Below are 17,469 nucleotides of genomic sequence, written 5' to 3'. Positions count from 1 at the left end.
AAACTCTAATTCAAAAAGATATATGCACTCCAGTGTTCACAGCAACACTATTTACACTAGCTAATACATGGACGCAACCTAAGTGTCCATGGACAGATGAGTGGATAAAGAAGTTGTGAGATATATATATATATATAATGGAATATTACTCAGCCATTAAAAAGAATGGAATCATGCCATTTGCAGCAACATGATGGACCTGGAGATTATCATACTAAGTGAAGTAAGCCAGACAGAGGAAGATGAATATCATATGACGCCACTTATGTGTGGAATCTAAAAAATGATACACATGAATTTATTTACAAAACAGAAATAGACTCACCGACATAGAAAACAAACTTATGGTCACCAAAGGGAAAGGGAGGAAAGGATAAATTAGGAGTTTAGTATTAAAATATCAAAAAACTAAAAATAGAACTACCCAAAGACCCAGCAATTCCACTCATGGGTACATATCCAAAAACAAAACAAAAACAAAAACACTAATTTGAAAAGATATATGCACCCCAATGTTAACAGCAGCACTATTTACAATAGCCAAGACATGGAAGGAACATAAGTGTCCATCAACAAATGAATGGATAAAGAAGAGGTGGTACATACAATGGAATATTACTCAGCCACAAAAAGAATGAAATAATGCCATTTTCAGCAACATAGATGGACCTAGAAATTTTCACACTAAGTGAAGTAAGTCAGACAAAGACAAATATTATATGACATTGTTTACGTGTGGAATCTAAAAAAAATAGTCCATGTTCACTTTTGACTCATGTGCTGACCAGCTTCATTCCTGCTTTGGAGATAACAGGGAATTTATGCTTCCCCAATATCTACCTGGGCTTTTAAAAGATATTGATTCACAGATGATATGGTTTTATGACTTTTTAACTAGACTTTCTCCCTTCTTAGAGAACAGAACCTCTTTTTTTGTAAAAAGAAACTTTCATTTTTGTGAAACTTTCTAGCAGTATGATATTCCATTTCAGTCAGAATTACTCTAAGAAACAGATATCACACTTAAGTAATGTGAGGACAGTTAGAAGAAGAAAGGTCTTTTCCCAAAGGTGTAGGTAGGATTACTGTAGTAATCCAGTGATGTGCACTCTGTTAATACCCTTCTGCTTGAAGGTGCTGATTAAGGGAGTGGGCATGAGAGCCAGCAAACACAAGAGCTATGCCTCGAGGTTCAACTAACAGAAGCTGTTAACTTAAATTGTGTTTGAGTGATTCATCATCATCTTTAACCATTTAAAAAAGATGAATGTTGCTGGATAACTACATCCATGTTTTCAAAACATTGTGATTATTAAGGAATTTTTGTCTGTTCATAATATTCAGAGGTGTTCTAGAGACATTTCTTTTAGTTTGATGTTATTAACTTGGATACATCTTGACTCCTTTGACCTGGATAGCGTGGATCTCTGTTTTTATTTTATCTTTATTTATAAAAACTTTACATTAGCTGTTTTCCTGTACAAAATTGTTATCATTTAAAACTTTGAGCCAAGAAAAAATACACTCACTATAGATCCACTATGAAAATAATCACCTCGTGCTAAACGATGATTATTTTCAATCTTTTTGAACAAAAATTCGAACTGTTTATTCCCATGTTGATTATGTAATTTGGATTTTTTCTAAAATTTTATAGCGTGATCTTCTTTTTTGTTATTTGTTGCCATTAGAATATATTTTAAACACAATTTTAATGTTGTATAAATCTTAACATGTAGCTCCCTGAATACATTTAGTTATTTCTTCTTGTTCAGAGACATGTTGGTATCTGGAGAATTAGATATTCCAGAAAGAATAGAAATGTGGATTCTCCCAGGCGAGAGAGCATTCCCCCCCCACCACCAGGAAGAGCAAGAAAGCCAGTGAGCAGGAATGCAGTTGAGTTTGGAAAGGAGTAGTTAATGAGATCAAAGGGTAACAGGAACTGCTACACACTGTAGCTTTTACTCATTTTGCTCTGGCCTTGGAGACATAGCCTCGAAAACATCCACAGCTGCATGCAAGGAAAATACATTCTGCCAACTGCCGCATGAATGTAGAAAAGGTCCTGAGCCTCAAATGAAATTTGAACCCTCATCTAATCCCTTGATTTCAGCCTGGACAGACCTCAAGGAAAGGATTCAGCTGACTAATGCCTGGAAGCTTTACTCTTGAAAACCCTGTTAATAAGTGTGTGGCACTTTGTTAAGAAGCAATAGAGAACTGATACACGGCTCTAGAGAGCTTTCATTCTACTGTATTTCAATGCTTCCTATATAAGCCTTTTCTGTAAGTATCCAATTCCATTTATCTAATTTTTTCTTACAGTGATAAAAATATTTTCCGGTACTAATCAGTTTTTTAACTACCCAGATTGCAGGAAACACCTTTAAACATAAAATGACTGCCAACTCATTCACTTTAGAAGTTAAAAGCCACTGCTGTACAACACTATTGCCTATGATCTGGAAGCACAATCTGCCAGCTTCCTACCAGTAACATTAGAGCATTTACTTTCCATATAATAGTGCTTGATGACAAATATAGAACTAAAAACTTCTGTTCATTACGTTCTCCTGAAAGGTATATTTTATGGTGGTATATTTTATTATTATTATATTCTTTGAATATAGTAATATATAAAATAAATTTGTATAAACACACAATCTTTGAGGCTTATTCTCTGGCCTGATTTCTAACTAAATACCACCCACTATAAAGGCTTTTAAAGCTTGATGGAAGGCTAAAATTGTATTCCATAAAGAGAACTAAAAATAGACCACTTTTAGAGCTTTATTGATGCTATTATAAGACAGGAAAATGTTTTCTGTAAGTTTGAATTTTACCACACATTTACATGTAGGTACAAATCAAGTTACTATAGCTTTTCTTGAAAAAACAACAACAATTTGAATTCATTTGAGGGTAACAGATTTCGAGGGGGATAAAAGCTATTTCAGCAAAGGAGAAAAAAAAATCTTCAGGCAAATAATGGAAGAAAAGAAAAATGAACATGTTTAAGGCAAATAATAAAGAAAAGGAAGGAGAGAAGCAAAATGTTAGGAAAATTTTAAACCTCGATCTAGCATGTGGTTTTATAAGATACCAGTTACCTGTTAATCTGTGTCCTGTTGGGGGGAAAACATCTCTTTGACATTACTTCATCCATAAGATGAGTTTATAGATGTTTCAAGTTTGGTCTGGTGTGTGGTTATAGAAAATGTTCAATAAATATTAGCTAATATTAATACTATTATTATACATGCTATATTATAATTACTGCTATTGTTATTTCTTCAGGGGTAATCTCTAAGAGGGCATGACTAAGAGTGATTAATTATATTAGTTATATTTTTACATAAAAAGTATTCATGTCAAGGATAATTAGACTCCTTCTGGAAAGTAACAGTAAACAATGCATTGAGAGTTTTCAAACTCTCTACCAAACCCTCTTTGAAGAACGAAGACCTAGCTTTTCTTTGAAATACAGGAATTGGGAAAGACACAAGCAAAATCTGAATCCTGGACTCAAACTTGATCTGCCACAGCTGGGGTCTGATCCAACTTCCAGGATGTTGCCTTGAGACCACACTTAAACTTCCTGCTCCCCTGAAATGGTAAACAGGAAGCAAAGATTACAGTGATCAAGGAGTAGAAATTGATGCTATGGTGCCATGTGGAATATGCATGTCATTATGGAGGATAATTGTTCCAGGACCTCTTAGAGTCTTCTGTCTCATGGCAAAGGTTGAGGGGACAAAAGAGGATTGTTGTAGGGATTAAGGCAATTTCTATCTTTTCCTTTTCAGTTACCATGCATAGGAGTCTCTTTTCTTTCATAGATACTTTAGGCTACAATATCAAAATAGCAAAATATATGAAAGCAACCTAAATATCCATCAACAGATGAATGAATTAAAATGGTATACATGTGTGTGTGTATTTATATGTGTATATAGACAACTAAATATTATATATATATAGGCAACTATATATATATATATATATAGAGAGAGAGAGAGAGAGAGAGAACTAAATATTACTCAGACTTAAAGCAGAAGGAAAGCCTTCCATATGTGACAACATGGATGAACCTGGAAGACATTATGTTAAGTGCATTTAGCCAGACACAGAAAGACAAATACTGCATGATTCCATTTGTATGAGGTATCTAAAATAGTCAAATAAAGAATATAATGGTTGTTGTCAAGGGCTTGGGGAGGCAAGGGGAAATGGGGAATTGTTTTTAATAGGTATAAAGTTTCTGTTATATTTTGGAGATCTGCCATAAAATGTGGTGCCTATATTTATTAATACTGCATAGTACACTTAAAAATGTGTTGAGGGTAGAATATTGTGTTCTTACCATAATAAAAAATCAATTAATTTAAAAATAATAAATAAATTGTCTTGTTACCTTGTAAATCCTTGAGGACAGAATTTTGTCTTATCTATTGTAATACAATAGTCTCTTAGAACCTTACCTGGTGTCTTGCAGTGGTCCAATAAATGTTTGTTGAACTAAACAATATCAATCATGTTTAGGATTGGTTACATGGGAAAATATGTTTGTCACATAAATTTAAATATGTTAAACATTTGTCACCTTAATAATTAACTTTGGGGAAATAATTAAAAGAATTAATCAGAAAGAACTGCCTTGTGAACAGTACAGTGAATTCCATATACACATTACCTACATTAAAATAATGCTATCACTTAGCAGTTTTTGGAACTAAAATTAAAGTTAACATACTGCATTTAGTCTTTGTATTTCTTTTTCCAGATCAATTTTATTTACATGTAATGTATAAGCAACAAAATGTACATTTTGAGTGTCTATCTTGATGTGTTTTGACAAATGTATACACTCACATAATCACTAGCTCTAAAATAGAGGAGTTAAATCATGTCAGCCAGTTCCTTGGTTTCTCCACTATAGTTGAATTTTGTTGAATTTTATGTGGAGATCTTGCTAAACTCATCATTAAATTAAGCACCTGTGATTTTTTTTAATGTTCTATTTTTACAATTGTTTAATCTGACAATAGAAGATAGTTTTATTTTTTCCTTGCAATCCTAAATCCACTTTTTTTCCTTATCATACTGGCTAGGAACTTGTAAAATGTTTGTAGAAGCTGAGATAATTGACAGGCTAATCTTTATGATATCACAGGGAAAGCATTCAATATTTCATCACTAGCGGGATTTTGAGTATGGAATTTTTGTAGGTAGGCTGTATCAGTTAAAAATAATACTTTTGAGGCTTCCCTGGTGGTGCAGTGGTTGAGAGTCCACCTGTCGATGCAGGAGACGCGGGTTCGTGCCCCGGTCCTGGAGGATCCCACGTGTCACGGAGCAGCTGGGCCCATGAGCCATGGCTGCTGGGCCTGCGCATCCGTAGCCTGTGCTCCGCAACGGGAGAGGCCACAACAGTGAGAGGCCAGCGTACCGCAAAAAAAAAAAAAAAATCCTTTTTTTACTAACATTTTGTTGTTTTTTATTATCATTACTAGTTATTAAATTTTACCATGTTCATTTTATCAAAAATAAAAAAAATAATCATCTCTTGAGGTAATAATAATTGTATATTTGTTCTCATTTCCTTGTTAATGTGACTGGTTATACTAACTGATTTTGAATGGAAAAAAAAATCCTTCTGGAAATAAGTCACATTTTTTATTTGTTTTTTATAACACCAAACCCTATTTGTTATTTTGTTTAGAATGTTGGTGTATATTTTTATGTTATTGTCCTGACAATATCTTTCTTGTAAAATCCTTTGTAGATTTTTGTATCAAGCTTATCCTGACCTCATAAAATGAATCAGGAATATACCCTCTTTCTTTATTTTCTGCAAGATCTGGTATAGAACCATACTAATTCTCCTTAAAATTTTGAAAAATTGCCAGTTAGCCCATCTGATCCTGGAGTTTTCTTTGTGGGAAGGTTTAAATTAAGGGTTCTGTTATATTAGTAGATATAGAACTATTCAGATTGTCTTTTGTCAGTATTGTTAAATTAAACACTTCAATTTCATATAGATTTTCCCCCCAAATGGCAAAAAGGTGTACATAAAATTATACTATTATTCTGTTAATATTATCTACATGATTGATAATAAAGTCTCCTTTTTCATTCCTTATATTATGTCTTATCTCCTCTCCTCTTGTTCCTATCCTCTAACTGGTCAGCAAAATTCTAAAAATGGAGAATGATGGAGTAGAGATATTAAATATGTCCAGAAAAACTAACTTTGGAACATTGATTTTGTTCTGTGGTAGGGCCTAGAGGTCATTCTGTTTACCAAAATGATCTATGATATGGTGTTGAGAGGGACAATATCATCTTTCATTCTTTCATTCCAGGGATACAGCATAAAATCACATCAGTACTAAAAATCTCATAGCTGCAAGGGGTGGCAATTCCATTCATATCTCTACTCAGTTTACTAGAATGATCCCTCAAAAACAGATCATGGTGGATGAGAGTGGACAATTTCAGTCACTAAAAAGTGGCTCCATTTGCAGTTTCTGTGTAGATCAATGACTTTGGTGGATCAGGTTAATAGGTTTTTATGTAATCTTTGCTCAGAAAGTTCTGACTGTGCAGACATATGAAAATATTTATGAAGCATTGCCTCCTGTCAGCAATACAGAAGGACGGGTTTCAGAATCTAAGTAGTTGACAAACATCAATTGAATTATTAATGGACATGTGCACATATGTTTTCTACATTCTTAAGCATGCAAAATTGTACTATTAAAACATGAAATTAGTCTAAAAAATAAATAAAATATTAAGTCCAGTGACTAAGAGTTGATAGGCTATAAAAAAGTTGGTTTAGTCTTATATTCTTTACTTTTCCTCTTTTCTTTTTGTTTAATCAGCACATATATATATATGAAAGTATATAGTATATATATATATATATATATTTAAAATATACATATACATTGCACTGACTATACTGCCCTATCATTGAAATGAAATGTTTAAAATAAGTTACTTGAATTCTCCTAAAAATGACATAATTTTTTGGCCAATACTATCTAGTTCTAAAAGAGAAAAATAACTACCATGGTGTATAAGGTTTAAATCATATTAAATATCATATATATATATATATATATATATATATATATATATATATATATAATCTGCCCCCTCAATCCATTTGTAAATTATGCCACAGGTTATCACAATTACTTAACAAAATATAAAGATTATAGTAAACTTGGTGTGTACTTGTGCTGCATAGAAAATACAACATAGTTACTAGATAGATGGGTCGTAAATTGATAGAAAATTGTGAAAATATTTGTTACTGAAAATACATTATTTACATCCACAGATTATCTTTCTATGGGTTGTAACACAAAACTGAAAAGTTACCTTGTTATGAGGTGTTACATGCTTTAATGGCATTTATTAGAGTTGGATTCTATCTGTAGTTTACTGAAGGGTCCCTTCCTACCTGAGTGAGTAATTTCAGCCCTGCAGATTATGAGCCTCTTTCTAAACCTATGATATTCAATTGATGGTAAAGCAATTCTTGTTAAAGTCCAAAAATAACACTAAGCTGAGTGCACAGGGACTGGAGGAACTAGATGGGGTATAACTGGCAGAGATGCTGAAGAATCAATTGCTCTGATTTCACCAGTTGGTAAATGGACCAGAGCGATGGCATAAATTGAAAGAAATAGTTGGAATATTCTACAATGGCTCTGCTCCAGAGCATGTAAGACAACTTTACTGAACAGTTTAAGCTCCAGACAATTACATCCCCAAATTCAGTTAATAGCTTCCTGATATGTCTCTGCACTTTACATATCACATTTGCACAACATAAATGCTTTGAGTCACACTTTGTATAGCTAACAGAACCATTGTTATCGGTACTTTGTCAAAAGTGCCATATTGATTGGAAAAAATGTTTCTAGAAAAACAATTACTACACTAATTATAGCCTAGTATAATAATAGCCTCTTCCTTTTCACATCTTCATGTTTAGACTCCAAATTGTTATTGTCATATGTCTGTCATTCTAATGTTAGCTGACTTACACGAAAAAATGTCAAAGCAGCAAGGATCTTTTCTTGCATAGTTTTATTTTTACATATAATTACTTATATATTTAATACAACCATGAATTTCTATTTGAGTAATTTAACAAATAGAAGTTAAATGACCTATGATTTATCTTTAGTTCCATTCATTGAATTTTCAGGTTACATGTGAAATTGTTATATGGAATTGCTTACAGTTATTTTTTCTTATATCAATCATCTGTGGAGACTATTTTTGTATGACTTTATACATATGGTATATAATAAATTTCCTCAAATCTAACAAAAATTAAGTGTTTTGAAATAATGCATTTTGCAAACTGTGCATGCAAGTGGTTGTTTGCTTCAAAACTTTATAATTAAGTTTATTAGCATCAGATCCAATACATGGTGCTTTAGAATGAAGAAATCATAATAACTGAGCAAAGAAGTTTCATGTGAAGAATCATATTTTTCATGGTCTTTGCTGTACACCCAGTGTTTATCCTATATACAGTATGTAGAAGGCATCCAATAGGTATCTGTTGAACGCTAAATGAATAAAGGGTCACACTTTGTGTGTGTGTATATATATATATATATATATATATATATATATATATATATACACACACACATATATACATTATATATATAATGTATATATACACATTATATATCAGAATATAATTTTCTGATACTTTAAAGGCAGAAAAAGTAACATTCAGAAGTTGCAGGGGTCAGAATTAACCTGATTTATTTAAGTAGGGTCTTTAATTGCCTAATAAGTGAGGCTCTTTGCTTGGGAGTGAGGCTAAAGTGGTAAATATAACAAGTCACTGAACTAAAGTTTCTTTAACTTAGTGGTCAAGACAAGTATTTACAAAAAATGATTATGGTAAAATCTCTGTAGATTTATAACATTCTAGCTACTGTTGCCAAACGTTCTTTTAACCAGAGTATGTTTGAACAAGATAATATCAAAATTCTCTTTCAACTTAATATCTTCAAATTATCATTCCTTTAAACATCCGAAATAGTTTTGAAATGTATGCAAAAGTATCTTATGCCAAATTTTCTAGGGAAATTTTATGACTTTATGAATAGGCATTTCTGTGGCAATTAAAAATTACAATATCTATGGACTCTCTAAATTCATAAAATTTTCCTAGAAAATTTGGCAAAGTGGTAACTATGTGAGGTGACAAGTATGTTAATGTAGCTTGATTGTGGTGATTATGTCACAATGTTTTTGTATATCAAAACATTAAATTCCACCTTAAATATATGCAATTTTTATTTGTCAATTTTTCCCCAACAAAGCTGAAAAAATTAAGTCCTTTACAGTATTGTCATTTTATTGGCCATTTGCATATCTTGTTTTTATTAATTTATTTAGTTTTTACATCTTTATTGGCGTATAATTGCTTTACAATGGTGTGTTAATTTCTGCTTTATAACGAAGTGAATCAGTTATACATATACATGTTCCCATATCTCCTCCCTCTGCGTATCTTCTTTGGAGAAATGTCTTTTGAAGTGTTTGCCCATTTTGTGTTTGAGTTATTTGTGTATAAGAGGTTTTAATTATCACCAAATTTTTTTAAAAAGTCCTTTTCTTACTCTGAGGACATTTAAATTATCTGATACTAACAAGGCACTAAAATTAAGAGAAATACTCCTATTTCAACTTCCAATATGTACAACATTGTGTATAAATTAGCATTGTTATTGAAAACCTTGTTGTAGGCAGTATTCTAAGATGGCCTCCTCCATTATCTGTACTATCATGTCCTTGTCTAATACCCACCCCTTGAATGTAAGATGGTTTAGTGACTTGCTTTTAACCAATAGAATACAGCAAATGTAATGAGATGTTTCTTCTATACTTGGGTTACAAAAGTTTGTGACTTCTACACTGCCACTAACTCTATTGTCCTTTCTTTCAGCTTGTATGCTTTGATGAAACAAGGTACCATTTCGGAGACACCCTTTTGTCAAGGAAATGAAAGCAAACTTTTGTTCAGCACCCCCTGATGAATTGAATTCTTGCAGCTACCCAGTGCACTCGGAAATCTACAGTCAGGTCCTCAGATGAGACCCCACTCTGGGCTGACACCACAATTTCAGCCTTGTTAGAAATCCTAATGCAGCCATACCATATCTAAATTTTTGACCAACAGACTGAAATAAAATAAATATTTATGGCACTAAATGTGTGGTAATTTATTTTGTAGCAATAGACAATTATTTCTCCTAATGAAATTTTCTATATGTGTTGAAATGATAAAGAAATGAGTAACCCTTTTAAAATAATGTTAGAATAGCTTCTACTTAATATAAAATAACACAAGTAGATTTATTTATATATCAATTGAAAAATTAATCTAGACCAAATATTTAGACAAGAAAGATTAAACAGTACTCACAACGAAGCTATGAAAAAAAGTATAATAATGTGGAAATACATGGATGTGAAAATAAAACAGATAAACAAAAACTATTTCCAAATTTATGTAAAATAATGTTACCTGATGACTCACAAAGAAATAACACTTGTATCTCAAAATATATATATTATTGAACTAATTAAGTATCAAAAGATTCAAGAAAGTTTGCTTTAATTGATGAAACTCAGCGTGGGCAAAGATGCAAGGCAATAGCTCCATCTATTACTTATGTCTTTTGGGGATGTATCACATGTAATCACATGCTGGGTTTGTTCCTGCCCAGCCTGTGTTTCATCTTTAGAATAGTTACACAAAACTATGTTGCTCCCTAAGGTAATGGGTCAATATATCCTTTTTTTACCTCGTAAAGCTAGAGGAGACCTTACCAATCCATATTTTAGAAGGAAGCATTCAAATTTTCTTTCCTAAAATTTTGAATTTACAGTCACAGTGTTGAATTCACAGAATGAGAGAGTGGTGGATTCAAGAGCAGAAAGAAAATGAATCTAGCAACCAAAGTCAAAGGCAGGAAAAAAACTAAGAGACAGAAGATCTTAATTGTTCTCTAGCAGTGTCTGTTCTGAATAAGGAAGAGAAGAGCATACACATATAACTAGCAAACGCAGTGTGTGACAGAGAAAGAAAACTCAAGTAGTGAGGCTAGTCTGATGAATTCCCAGCAGACATAAGCCCAGGGTACTGACTGTAAATAAATCTGTGTTTCTTTCTTCTAAGTAACTCCTTATTAATACTTTAAAAAAATTTGGTGGAGTCTCATTATTTATCATATGAATATTAATTAATTTTTCTTTATGAGTCAAAATCCTTTTCTAGAAATCAGTCTTTAAGACAAAAATTGACATTTGGTAATATATGATGAACAAAAACACTTTAAACAAACACAGCTGCAACCAAATTGGATAGTTACATACATTGTAATATTTTCAGTAAGGTTATAATATGATGTCTCATGTGATTATTATTTGCTATGGGCATGATAAGTGATTGAGACAAAATATTAAGGAAATAAAAAACATTGAGAAATAAATATTTAAAGTTTAAAAAATAAAGGTAAGCATATAAATCCTAAATGTTTATGTACCACACTGACATTTTTCTTTTATCAATATAGTATATGTCTTAGTAATTTTATTTACAAAACTCATGTGAGGTCTAAAATGGACTAAAGTGTTTTCAGCTTTATATAAAGATATTTTCGTAAGCTGGGTATTACAGTTTTAAGGAAAAATTTAAATTTTGAATGAAATGAAGAATTTTCATCATTCTTTGACTGGTAATTTGCATTTGTAGATGATTTGATTGCAATATTAGTCTCCTTTTATGTACTATACATAATGTATATATATATATAATATATGATGTGTGTATATATATATACATTTATATAAATTAAATTAATGAAACACGGTTCTATTTAGTATGCTAGGCAGAATGATAATAGAGCCTTCTTTGATTATTAAATAAAAGATAAATATAAAATTTATATTGATATATATTTATATATATATCAATATATATTTATATATATTTATATTGATATATATTTATATATATATATCAATATATATTTATATATATTTATATTTTAGTCAGTGGTCAAAGAAGGTGAACTAAAACATTCTGACTCTTAAGCACTAAATAGAACTATGTCTCCTTCATTTAATTGGGCTTTTTGTTCCACATTAAACACAGAGTGACTCATGCCTGGGTATTCTAATCTTTGGTTTATGTTCATGACATGAAAGTTGCCTAGAGTACTCATACATGGGCCTTCATCTAAGTTTTGCCATAACCTTCCTCTTCCACAGTTTCATCTGTTACTGTCAAATAATTATTCTGTAAAAAACTATAATTACATATTTCATCTCTAGTTTCAAACATAACAGTTAATAGCTGAGTAAGTTTGTGTCAGTTTTTAAGCTTTTTAGAATGACTTTTCCATGTCATTGTTTTGTTTTGCGTCATTGTAACTTCAAATAAGAACGCTAGGAAAAATTGCTGTCTTCACATCGAAAGCAAATAGATATGAACAAATATGGTACAAATTTTCACATGTGTGCTTTGCTTATAGAACTAATGATTCTCTAATCTCTACTCCATTATTCCAAGAAAATACTTATTACTAATGTGATGAAAGAATTGTGAAATGGGAAGTCAATGTCAAAATATTCCCATATGGATTAAACATGAAATTTTAAAGATGCAGCAAATGTTTATTGATGATGCCCCAAATTATCTTTGAAATATCTTCAGTCAGCCATGAGCAAAGAGAAAATTGGTCATATTTAAGTTTTTCAATATGAGCAAAAAACATCTTACATAACTCAAACTATGTAATTAGCATAAAAGACACACTGGGGCATATAGATAGAAACTATCTGATACAATCAGCTAATTCTTTGTAATAAAATAATGCAACCACCCCCATCACTGACAGCACCCCTGCTGCTGAGTCTCCACTCTGCCTCGACCCCGGACAGTGGCCAGAGGAACCCCATCACCTCCTTTCTGCTGCATTCCTCAGCCTGGCCTCTGCATCTCCAAATGGCCCTAGTTACAGGAGGTAGCATGTGGAAATGATCTGGCCAATAGTGAGGGAAAGTTATGAGACCTTGAGACACTTGGAGTTTGATCTGGAGCTGCAAGCAGATGCTGAAATCCCTCACCTGGAAGCCTTGGCTGCTGTGAAGAGGGGTGGAATCAAGATGGCATACTAGGAGGATATGGAATTCACGTCTCCTCACAATTAGGGCACCTACCAAGCACCGGAGGGGGACCACGGACACCTAAGGGGATGAGAGGAGCCACCAGTGACTGGTGAGCTCTCCTTTTGCTTGTTCCCCACCCATTTATTTGTTTTTTTTCTTTTTTCTGTTGTGGTTTTATTTTATCTTGTTGCAGTTGTTTCAATTATAGTTTTATTTTTCCTAATATATTTTTTATCTTACTAATTTTATTTTGTTTTTTATTCTTTGATATTGTACAGTTCCTTTTTTCTTTCTTTTTTCCTTTTTATTTATTTATTTTTTACCATACCACAAAGCTTGTGAGATCTTGGTTCCCAGGCAGGATGTCAGGCCCAAGCTCCTGTGATGGGAGCTCTGCATCCGAACCACTGAACTAACAGAGAATCTCAGACCCCAGGGAATATCAATCAGAGTGAGACCTTCCAGAGGTCCTCATCACAGCACCAAGACCCAGCTCTATCCAACTTCCTGCAAACTCCAGTGCTGGATGTCTCAGGTCAAACAACCAGGAAGACAGGAATACAGCACCACCCATCAAAAACAAAACAAAACAAAACAAAACAAAAACAAAACAAAAAAAAAAACAAAAAAAAAAAAACAAAAGAAAGAAACAACAAAAAATTATGTTAGAGACAAAGGAGCAAAGTAAAAACCTAAAAGACCAAATAAATGAAGACGAAATAGGCAACCAACCTGAAAAAGAATTCAGAGTAATGATAGTAAAGATGATCCAAAATCTCAGAAACAGAATGGAGAAATTACAAGAAACATTTAACAAAGATCTAGAAGAACGAAACAGCAAATAAACAGTGATGAACACCACAATTAATGAAATTAAAAATACTCTAGAAGGAATTAATAACAGAATAACTGAGGCAGAAGAACGGATAAGTGAGTTGGAAGATAAAATGGTGGAAATAACTACTGCAGACCAGAATAAAGAAAAAAGAATGAAAAGAATTGAAAACAGTCTCAGAGACCTCTGGGGCAACATTAAAGACACAAACATTGGAATTACAGGGGTCCCCGAAGAAGAAGAGAAAAAGAAAGGAACTGAGAAAATATTTGAAGAGACTATAGTTGAAAATTCCCCTAATATGGGAAAGAAAATAGTTAATCAAGTCCAGGAAGTTCAGAGAGTCCCATGCAGGATAAATCTAAGGAGAAACATGCAAAGACACATAATAATCAAACTATCAAATAGTAAAAACAAAGAAAATCCTCAACAAAATACTAGCAAACAGAATCCAATGACACTTAAAAGGATCATACATGATGGATCATCAAGTGGGGTTTATACCAGGAATTCAAGGATTCTTCAGTATATGCGAATCAATCAACGTGATACACCATATTAACAAATAGAAGGATAAAAAACTTATGATCATCTCAACAGATGCAGAAAAAGCTTTTAACAAAATTCAACACCTATTTATGATAAAAACTCTCCAGAAAGTAGGCATAGAGAGAATCTACCTGAATATAATAAAGTCCATATATAACAAACCCACAGCCAACATCGTTCTCAGTGGTGAAAAATTGAAAACATTCTTCTAACATGAGGAACAAGACAAGGTTGCCCACTCTCACCACTATTATTCAACATAGCTTTGGAAGGTTTAGCCGCAGAAATGAGAGAAGAAAAAGGAATAAAAGGGATCCAAATTGGAAAAGAAGAAGTAAAACTGTCACTGTTTGCAGATAACATGTTACTATACATAGAGAATCCTAAAGATGCTACCAGAAAATTACTAGAGTTAATCAATGAATTTTGTAGAGTAGCAGGATACAAAATTAATGCACAACAATCTCTTGCATTCCTATACACTAAAGATGAAAAATCTGAAAGAGAAATTAAGGAAACACTCCCACATACCATTGTAACAAAAAGAATAAAATGCCTAGGAATAAACCTACCTAAGGGGTCAAAAGACCAGTATGCAGAAAAGTAGAAGACACTGATGAAAGAAATTAAAGATGATACGAACAGATGGAGAGACATACTATGTTTTGGGATCAGAAGAATCAACATTGTGAAAATGTCTATACTACCCAAAGCAATCTACAGATTCATTGCAATCCCTATCAAACTACCAATGGCATTTTTCACAGAAGTAGAACAAAAAGTTGCACAATTTGTATGGAAACACAAAAGACCCTGAATAGTGAAACAATCTTGAGAAAGAAAAACAGACCTGGAGGAATCAGGCTCCCAGACTTCAGACTATACTACAAAGATAAAATAATCAAGACAGTACGGTACTGGCACAGAAACAGAAATATAGATCAATGGAACAGGATAGAAATCCCAGATGTAAATCCACGTACATATGGTCACCTTATCTTTGATATAGGAGGAAAGAGTATACAATGGAGAAAAGACAGCCTCTTCAATAAGTGGTGCTGGGAAAACTGGACAGCTACGTGTAAAAGAATGAAATTAGAAACTTCCTAACACCATACAGAAAAATAAACTTAAAATGGATTAAAGACCTAAATGAAAGGTCAGACACTATAAAACTCTTAGAGAAAAACATAGGCAGAACACTCCATGACATAAATCACAGCAAGATCCTTTTTGACCCACCTCCCAGAGAACTGGAAATAAAAACAAAAATAAACAAATGGGACCTAATGAAACTTAAAAGCTTTTGCACAGCAAAGGAAAACATAAAAAAGATGAAAAGATAACCCTCAGAATGGGAGAATATATTTGCAAATGAAGCAGTAGACAGAGGATTAATCACCAAAATATACAAGCAGCTCATGCAGCTCAATATCAAAAAAAAAAAAGAAAAGAAAAGAAGAGAAATCCAATACAAAAATAGGCAGAAGACCTAAATAGATATTTCTTTAAAGAAGATATACAGATTGCCAACAAACATATGAAAGGATGCTCAACATCACTGATCATTAGAAAAATGCAAATCAAAACTACAATGAGCTATCACCTCACACAGGTTAGAATGGCCATCATTGAAACTCTACAAACAATAAATGCTGGAGAGGGTGTGGAGAAAAGGGAATCCTCTTGCACTGTTGGTGGGAATGCAAATTGATATGACCACTATGCAGAACAGTATGGAGGTTGCTTAAATAACTAAGAATAGAGCTACCATATGACCCAGCAATCTCACTACTATGCATATACCCTGAGAAAACCATAATTCAAAAAGAGTCATGTACTGCAATGTTCATTGCAGCATTATTTACAATAGCCAGTACGTGGAAGCAACCTAGGTGTCCATCAACATATGAATGGTTAAAGAAGATGTGACACATATATACAATAGAATATTACTCAGCCATAAAAAGAAATGAAATTGAGTTATTTGTAGTGAGGTGGATGGAACTAGATTCTGTCATACAGAGTGAGGTAAGTCAGAAAAAGAAAAACAAATACTGTATGCTAACACATGTATATGGAATGTATATATATATATATATATATATATATATATATATATATATATATATATATATATATATATATATATATATATAGGTTCTGATGAACCTAGGGGTAGAACAGGAATAAAGACACTGATGTAGAGAATGGACTTGAGGACATGGGGAGGGGGAAGGGTAAGCTAGGATGAAGTGAGAGAGTAGCATTGACATATATACACTACCAAATACAAAATAGATAGCAAGTGGGAAGCAGCCACATAGCCCAGGGAGACCAGCTCAGTGCTTTGCAACCACCTAGAGGGGTGTGATAAGGAGGGTGGGAGGGAGATGCAAAAGGGAGGATATGTGGGGATATACTATGATTAGAGCTGATTCACTTTGTTATACAGCAGAAAGTAACCCAACACTGTAAAGCAATTATACTCCAATAAAGATGTTAAAAAAAAACCAGAATGCAACCATAAAAAGACTCTTTTCAGTGATTAGAAATTGAAGTAGTTTTCAAATATTTATTTCAGGGTTAAACAATGTAATTTCCCATTTTAAATAACATTTCAAAGAAGAAAAAGAAATGTCACATTTTAAACATTTCAAGATCAATAAAATTAGATTTATAAATGTAAGCTATGTAAAACATTGTCACATTATTTCTTGAAGTGAATTAATGTAACTCAGATACTTTATTGAAATAATCATTGTGGCCTGTGGATGAATACCTGATTGTGATATGATTTAAAACATGTAATAACTCTCTCATAAATATACTAGCAAAACATCTATTTTCATGAAGTA

This window comes from Delphinus delphis, chromosome 3 (assembly GCF_949987515.2).
Source record: "Delphinus delphis chromosome 3, mDelDel1.2, whole genome shotgun sequence".
Lineage (NCBI taxonomy): Eukaryota > Metazoa > Chordata > Mammalia > Artiodactyla > Delphinidae > Delphinus > Delphinus delphis.
Note: the sequence above shows the minus strand (reverse complement) of the source record.